Source organism: Diospyros lotus, chromosome 15, assembly GCF_014633365.1.
Source record: "Diospyros lotus cultivar Yz01 chromosome 15, ASM1463336v1, whole genome shotgun sequence".
Taxonomy (NCBI): Eukaryota; Viridiplantae; Streptophyta; class Magnoliopsida; order Ericales; family Ebenaceae; genus Diospyros; species Diospyros lotus.
The window spans coordinates 22,759,616-22,769,115 of NC_068352.1; the positions used below are offsets into that span (position 1 = coordinate 22,759,616).

The 9,500-nt window shown below is 30.8% G+C and overlaps 1 pseudogene; it reads left to right on the top strand.

Annotated features, from left to right (window-relative positions):
• On the top strand, positions 1-8,266 carry LOC127791639 (wax ester synthase/diacylglycerol acyltransferase 7-like; annotated as a pseudogene).
• The last annotated feature ends 1,234 nt before the right edge of the window (positions 8,267-9,500 follow it).

Sequence of the window (9,500 nt, forward strand, 5' to 3'; positions counted from 1 at the left end):
TCGGATCATTATTAGATACAGGCCGGAGATATATATGCATATGGAGTGTGAGACGCCGGTGAGCCCAAGCGGGCAGTACTTCAGCAGCTCCGCCATGTCCCTCTGCATCCTGGCTGTTCTGGAATCCGAAATTCCCATTGATGACTCCCAAACTCTCTCTCTCCTCAACCATGTCTTCCTTCCCATCAACCCCCGCTTTTCCTCCATCATGGTACGATCTCTCTCTCTCTCTCTCTCTCTATATATATATAGCACTTATATATCATTGCAGACAGTTACTATGAGAAATCAAAAAGAAAACAAGACACAAAAAATTTAACTGCGGCTTAATATATATATACTAGCGTATATCACGGTATAAATAATATTAAAATTAAAATATAATTATAATAATATACATATTATATTAAAATTTATAAAAAATTTATAACAATTTTACTTGTATTAAACACTCTACAAAATTCAAATAATAAACAAACATATAAAATTTATAATGTTCACCAATATATTGAAAATCAAAATATAAAAGCAAGTATAAAAAAATTTGTAAACACTGAACAAAAAAAAAAATTAAAATTATCGTATATTTATTAAAGCTTTTTATAATAAAAAAATTATTAAATTTATATAATAAAGCACATCAATAAGTGCTCTACAATCTAAATAAATTAAATTAAAAATTAAATATTAAATAATACATACTAATCGTCGTCGGCTGCCGCAGCCGCGACCATCAACAGAGGGGAGAAACCCCAATTCGGGGTCGGAGAACTTTAGGTTCCCGACCGTGAATGATCGGGAACCCTTGTGTTCCCGAATCTTAGGTTTCTTGATCATGTGTGGTTAGGAACTCTTTAATTTTTATATTATTTTAATTTAAAAAAATTATTTTACCTAAAATAAAAAATATAATTAAAAAAATAAAAATATAATTAAAAAAATAAATGAATTCTTTTTAAATATTTGCATCTTTAAGTAATTCAATATGATAGATTAACCAATTTCATATTTCTTTAAGTATCAAAGATTCAACATCTAAAGATAAAAATATTAAATTTTGAATTAAGTTTCCTATTTCGATATTATTATTTGAATAAAATTTTACACTAAAAATAGTATTTGATCATCAGTGATTTAAAAAAGAGATTTATATTTCTTTTGAATTTGAATCATCCATGTCAAATTCTTATATATTAAAACTTACACTGTTAGTATTTTTTTATTTAAAATTTACATGATATTTCAAAAACTTACATAGTTGATATTTAAAATACTAAAAAATTAAGTATTAAATATTTTTAAAATTAGAATATTTAGAATGATACTCTTTAAGAAAAATTAAAAAAAAAATTATAGTTTATGATACTCTTTATTTTACAATAGTCCAATAGACATAAATTATAATTATAATTTTATTTTATTAATAGGTATACGTAAATAGACACAAATTATAAGTGTAATGTTTTTAATTTTGAATATCGATTAAGGTAATTTTATCTAATTGTTTTTACTTTATATTAATATTTCTAACTTTAAATATTTTATTTAAAAATATTCATGGCTGCTGAGAACTCTCCTGGGATTGATTATTCGTTAGGTTGGCCAAGTTTCATTTGGTCACGGAATTGTTTGTCAATTGGCCAAATCAGTTACAAAACATCAACCTGTTTCCGATTTCAGTTTTAATTTTTAAATTTATTTTTAATTTTATATTTTAAATACCTATTTTAAAATTACTAAAAATATGTTCTTTTTGTAACATTTTTTTTATTTTAAAATTTTTGAATATATTTGTGACGAAGACAGCTAAAAAGATTTTTTGTTAATTTAATTTTTTTTATTTTTAAAAATATAAAATTAAACATATTTTTACTATTTTAAAAAATTAAAACTAAAAATAATTTCAAAACAATAATGACAACCGAATCTAAAATATTAGACCCAAGAAACTTAACCCAACGATAGAATTAAGTCTAATTCCATTTACACAGCTTTTTGTTGGTATTAAAGTAATACAAATAAATAATTTCTTAATTGGCAACCAAAGAGATGGAAATGATTTATCGAATGATGTAACATCAAATGATGTAACTTTGTGATTTCAAAAGCAAAATATAACGTTACTATGTATATATATATATTATATAATAATCATTATCTCCGATTGAGTGATTAATAGAGAAAGAAGAGAGAAGATGAAGATCATAATGCTTCCATAGCTAGCCCATGGCCATGTAAACCCTTTCCTAGAATTAGGGCCGGCCAAGGCATAGGCCACTAAGGCCTATGTCTAGGTCCCCAAAAGTTTGGGGCTCCCAAGAAAATACATCCCTTTCCAGAGTAAAATACAGTCTCAAAAAATATACCCCAAAAGTAAAATACAGCAGTCAAATTTGCGGCTCTCAAAAAAAATACAACCCCCAGAAAATATACCCCTAAAGTAAAATACAGCAGCCAAATTTGAGGCCCCCAAAAAATATACCCTCTCAAAAGTAAAATACAGCAGCCAAAATTTGGGGCCCCAAAAAAATACAGCCCCCTACTCGAAAGTAAAATATAGCAATCAAAATTTGGGACCCCAAAAAAATACAGTCCCCCAAAGTAAAATACAGCAACCAAAATTTGAGCCCCCAAAAAATACAACCCCCCACACATTCAGAGTAAAATACAGCAATAATTTGAGATAACAAACCACCTCCCCTAAAAAAAAAAAAAAAAATTAGGGACCTCCAAAAAATACAGCGCCCTCACCCTCCCAAAAAAAAATTATTTTTGCCTATGGCCCCACCGGGCCTTGGGCCGGCCCTGCCTAGAATTGGCCAAGAAACTCGTAGACAGAAGCTTCCACGTCTACTTCTGCTCAACAGCCGTCAATCTAAGCTCCATCAATGGCAAAATCACTAGCACCTACTCCAAATCCATCCAGTCGGTGGAGCTCGCCCTTTCATCATCGCCTGAGCTGCCGTCGCACTGCCACACCACCAACGGGCTCCCGTCTCCTCATGTCCGCCCTCAAAATCGCCTTCGAGTAGGCTAGGCCTTCTCCTCCATCTGCTTCCACACTCTCTCTCTCAAACCCACCACTCTCTCTCTCAAATTGTCGCCTCTCCTCGCCCCACCATCGTTGCGAGCACCCCCGTCATCCCCCCTCCCACCGCCATCGCACCAGCTGTCGATGGCGTGGGTGAATGGGTTTGTGAGAGAGAGGGAGAGAGAGAAAGAGACAGTGAGGGAGGCCGATGGGTCCGTGGGTGGGTCTGTGTGTGTATATGCATATGTGTGTTGACATGTGAGAAAGAGAATGAGAGAAGGGGAGAGAGAGATTGATGGTTTTTTGGGAGGAAAAATATGTTGAATATTTGATCTCAACCATTAACAAACATTCAAAAATCATCTCTGCTATAAAATTAAGACGCATCTCTGATATATTTTAAATATTATTTTTTCTATTTTATTATATAGATATATATACAAATGATATCAGATATCTTAAAAGTAAGATTAGAATTGCCTAACAATATCTATTATATAATATAGAAATAAAATAACCCATTTGCTTTACAAAGCATTATTAGATTCTTAACTGACTTAATTAAATTTGGATCACCACCTCACAACAGAGTAAGAGTAATTAACTTTATGATTAGGCCAAACTCACTATCTTCATTTATGGTTATTACTTAACCAAAAAATAAAAAATGTTCATTTAAGAGGAATCATAAAATAAAAACTAAAGTTGCAATCACCGTACACGCCGCTTTTAAAAGGGAGTCTTTATTTGATATAACATCTTTTTTCACTCCTCTGTGCAAATTACGACCACCCAATGGCATTTCTACTGTTCATTTGTGAATCTGTGTTCATGCAAAATCAGGTTGCCGACAAGAAAGGCGCCAAAAAATGGAAGAGGGTTGAATTGAAGCTGGAAGACCACGTCAAGATGCCTCGTTTTCCGGCCGGAATGTCGCCGGAGTTCTATGACGGCTGCTTCGACGACTACTTGTCGACGATATCCTTGGAGCAGATTCCACCAAACCGACCGTTATGGGAAGTTCATACCATCAAGTACGCCACGAGCAACGCCGCCGGGAACTGGGTGTTCAAGCTTCACCATTCGCTCGGCGATGGCTATTCTCTGATGGGAGCTCTTCTCTCTTGCTAGCAGAGAGCTGACAATCCGTCTCTTCCTTTAACTTTCCCTTCTATTCGATCGAATTCAAAGCAAAAAGATGGGAAGATCAGAAGCGTCTTCAAAGTTGTGCCTCGAGCTTTATCTAAGCTTGCCAATACTGTGCTGGATTTAGGGTTCGGTTTGATGAAGAGTAATTTTGTTGAAGATGGCCGGACCCCAATCCGATCAGGTGAAGATGTTCAGTTCCGGCCGATCACAGTAACTACTTTAACGTTTTCTCTTGATCAGATCAAACAAATCAAAGCCAAGCTTGGAGTGGTAAGAACTAATGTTGTTTACTCTTATAGTAATGTAAATTATATCTACCTATGCTACACTTAGCAAAATAATAATAATAATAATAATATTCTATAAGTTCTTATATAAATATTTTATAGTAAATAACAATTAACATCCTTAGCAAATTTCAAAAAAAAAAAAAAAAAACCGATATAATATTTCTTTAATTAAAAATTAATTTGATGGGCTGAAAATTGGTGGCCGCTAACCAGCATATATAATAGTCATAAACTTCTCTAATATTCACTTTTCTTATAAAAATTCTGCGAAACTAACTGTTCAATCAATTGACAGACAATAAACGATGAGATAGTGGGAGCAGTATTCCTAGGAACTCGACTGTACATGCAAGCAGAAAGTCAGGAGCAAGGGAACGCTGCCTCCACGGCGCTGGTGGTGCTCAACACCAGGGCTGTTGGTGTGAGTTACAACTACAAGACGGTGAGCGAGATGGTGAAGCCGAACGCTGAGACGCCATGGGGCAACCACTGCACCTTCTTACAGGTCGCCATTCCAAAGCTGAGTTCCTTGGAGATATCCAACCCCACCAGCTGTGTCATCAAAACTCATCGCATTATCAAGAGGAAGAGGAACTCCGCCACCATTTTCATCACTGCTTGGCTATTGGAGAAGCTAAGAAAATTCAGGGGCCCAGAGGTATGTCCTCTTCACCCTTCCTTCCTAGATCGCATTCGCATGACAAGCTCGTAATTATTTTCTTAAAATCAAATTTCCCATTAATTTTTTGTTACTAGGAGCATTTGCTTTTAAGAAAAAACTGGATCTATGATTCAAACTTAAAATCACACACGTCGTGAAGTTTTGTGATTGCGTGTAGAGTAATAATATTTTTTTTTATTATTTTTAAAAGTAAAAGTATATATGAAGATACTTTTTAAATATTATATTTGAGATAATTAAATAATTAAAATATAAATCATCTTCTGTGTTTGGATATTTTATTATATATCTCTAAATCATTTAATATGTGTCTCCAATAATAATAATAACTATATATAATAAAGAAAATTGATAAATCTATCCTATTTATCTGTGTCATTAATTGTATTTTTAGTGATAATTTATTATTATTAGAATCACATGTTAAATAATATAAAGAAACATGATATTATATTTAGAGTCACTTATTACTTTTGTATACAATTTTAATTCAATTCAATTATTTTTATTGTGATTTACTTCACTCTTTTTTAAGAATATAATTTAAATCACTTGGATCTTCACAAATACGGGTACGGGCACACTTTTAACGCAGACACATTCAAGATTTTGCGGCGGGCAGCATGGGGGAACATGCTTTTGATTTTCGGTGGACTAGTATAAATTGTCGGGCAATGTTAATTAAAAATATATATATATATTTTAAATAAGATGTATTTTTTTAGTTTATTATTTCTTTAAAATAATTTTATCAATTAATAAAATATTTTAAAATACGATATATTTATCACTAATTAATCAGATTGTTTCAAGGCTAAAAATAATATGTCTTAAATGAATCTTATATAAAAAGAAAAAACATTTTTAATGAAAAAAATAAAAGTTTAAATATTAAATTCCAAATTTTTTATTTATATTATTTAGTGTCAAATTTGTATTTTGCTTCTTTTTAGCAATTAAGTAATAAAAATATATTAAATTTAAATTACAAAGATATAAAACTAAACCTAATCCCAGTGGTATTCAATTTAAAAGGCAACTTATGTATTTTATGTCTCTCAATGGTCTAACTCAGAATTTAAATTTAACCTGTTTAAATCAGTTTGATATTAAATGTAGATCTGATTACCCAAACTTGAATTTGGATCTAATTACATACAGCATAAATGAGCTAGATTAGATAATAAATTAAATAAATAATATTTAGTATATTTCGTATTTTTAATATTATATATTAAATTTTTTATAGTATCTATTTGATCGATTATCTATATTTAAATCATTTATGTATATGTAATTGAATTCATATTTGACTTTGGGTATCGGATTCATGTTTAATATTAGATTTATACCCTATTATATGAATTTTATCTGGGTTCAAAGTCGATCCATTGATAGATATAAGATAGACAAAATTGCCTATAAAATTAACATCTCTAAATTTAGGTTTAATTTGATGTCTTATAACTTAAACTTCACATGTTTTCATTAGTTAATTGTGAAAAAAATAAAATAATATGGTAAAAATGAGACCTAAATAATGCAAATTTTTGTACAAAGTAAAAAAATTGTTCAGCCCTAAATTTTTAAAAATTAGACAAATTTGATACCCATCATAAGTCAATTGGTAATTTAACTGACGGATTGGAGACTAACAACAATCAGTGTCTAATGATAGCAAATATTAAATTGACATGATTTTGAAAATTTATATACTCAACTGATAACAAGAAAATAGGAAAGAATAATTATTAAATTTGATATTCATCAGGTATAATATATAGGTACCAAATTGCCTTTTTAAGCTTAATATCATATTTGAATCCTTAACCAAATACAGCCATACGGGTAGCAGCTCAATATATGTACAAAATGATGAAAAATTCTAGCATGGCAATGTCCAATTTGATTGGACCGATTGAACAAATGGCGCTCGATGATCACCCCATTAAAGGATTATACTTCACTTTGGTCGGCAGTCCAGAGGTACACACTCCCCACTCTCCACTCTTTTATAGTTCAAAATACAACATGTTCGCACGGACATAGCATAGTGATAAAGCACTTAAAATTTTATATAAAGTATTGGAGTTTGAATTAGCGCGATAATTTAAAAGGCAGAATTATTATTGTAAGCAGCGCAGATCCTGAATTGTTTAGGGCTCAGGGCAAAAATAAAAATTAGGCCCCTATATATATTTAAATTTAGTGATAAATTCACTCTTATTTTTCAATTAAAATTTTTCTTGTCTAAATTAATTAAAAATTTAACATTCAAACCAAATAAATTGTCTCGATTCAAACTTCAATATATTAAAATTTAGAAATATTTTAGACTTTCAGCAGACTTAAACTTCAATATATTAAATTTTAATATATTATTCAGGACCCCAAAACACTAAATGGACTTCAAGTCTGTTGGCCTTCAGCGGACTTGAGTGTTGGGCGGACTTTGAAGTCCACCTTCAAGTCCGCTGAAGGCGAACTTCAAGCCAGCACTAAGCAAACTTCATGTCCGCTGGCTTTCAGCGGACTTGAAGTTCGCCCGATATGGTTGGGTGTTCAGGGTTTTTTTTTAAAAAAAAATATTAAATTAATTAATAATTATAATAATATAATATAATATTAACTAAAATCATTTTGGGCCCCCCTGAATAATGGGCCCAGGGCGATTGCACTGATCGCCCTGGCTCAGGGCTGGGCCTGGTTGTAAGGCAGCATTTAATTGGAAGACAGTAGTAAGACTAGAAGGCAAATCTCAAATGAATTATGTCAGATATCCAACTTTGAATATGTATAGACTATGATCGCATCTGAATTTATCTGATGGGTGTAGCAGAGAAAAAGTTCACCTACTTCTGAGCTTTAGTTTGACAAAACTCAAATACCTCACGTTAACCAAAAAAAATATATATATATATAATGTATTTGATATATAATTAAAGTTACTAACACATGACTGATTCTGATTTGCAGGCGATTGCAGTAACAATGATGAGTTATGTTGGGAAGCTAAGGGTGGCCATGCGCATGGAGAAGGGTTTCATGGATCCCCACAAGTTCAGTTGTTGCATTGAGAAAGCCTTTCATATGATACTTAAAGCTTCCAATTAGTTCATTCATATATAATTAACCACTATTAAATTACAGCTTATCACAAAAATTAAAGATTATGGAAATCCAACCTCCAAACACACACGATGCAATACATCAAGGTGGATTACGATATGGAGTTTAGTTGAAGTTACTATAAATTAAGTTAATTATTATCTTGATCATGGTGTTATGTTATTCACGTCAGGCAATAGTATGTTGCCCGATGCAAACTTGCGTTAGGAGGGTTGGTTGTGTGGATTCATTTGTGACATATTTCACTACTAGAATTTCAAATTTTAGCGACGGACTTTTTCTATCACTAAAGTCATCGTCGCTATTTTTTTTGTGATGGGTCCGTCACTAATTTAGAGACGGATCAGGGACAGAAATTTTCTGTTGCTAAATGTATTTTTTTAAAATTTAGAGATAAAAAAATTTCTATCACTATTTTTTTTAAAAAAATTATAAAAATAAAAATTTATTTTAGCGACGGAATATTCAATCGCTATTTTTTAAATTTTTTTATAAAATATGTTTTTTTATTTTTTACTTTTTAATATAAAATAAAAAATTAAAAAATTATTTAGCGATCGAAATATCTGTCGCTAAATCACATAAAAAATTAAAAATAATTAAAAAATAAAAAAATATTTTCACTGCATTAAAAAAAGAACACTACAATCCTAACAAACATAAAATTATTAAAAAAAAGATAATTAATTAATATTAAAAATTAATACTTAAATATTTAAACTTTAATATAACCAAAAAAAAGAATAAAACTACATTCCTAACAAACATTTCTAATAATCTACTGAAAACAAACAAAACATATAAATAAACAAAATAACACAAAAAAAAAAAGAAAGATACATAAAAAATATATGAGCAGCAAACAATGCAATAAATATTTTTTAATAAAATAACATAAAATAAAAAAAAACATATAAAAGAAAGAAAGGAACATTTCTAATAATTCACTAGAAAGACAAAGTTGCAAGCAAGCAAAAAGAAAGAAAAAAAACTAAAAAAAAGTTAAACAAAAAAAATAAACTAATACTGAAAACACTACAAATTTACTAAATTTAACATAAGTAACAAACAAATTTTAAAAATAAAAAGAAATAATTTAACTACAGCGAGAGAACCTCGGCAAAGGAGAGGGCAAGGGGCTGCAAACGAAATATGCGGGCTAGGCAGCGAGCCACAAGCGAGAACGAGCAAGTGAGAGACGAGGGCGAGCCACGAGTGA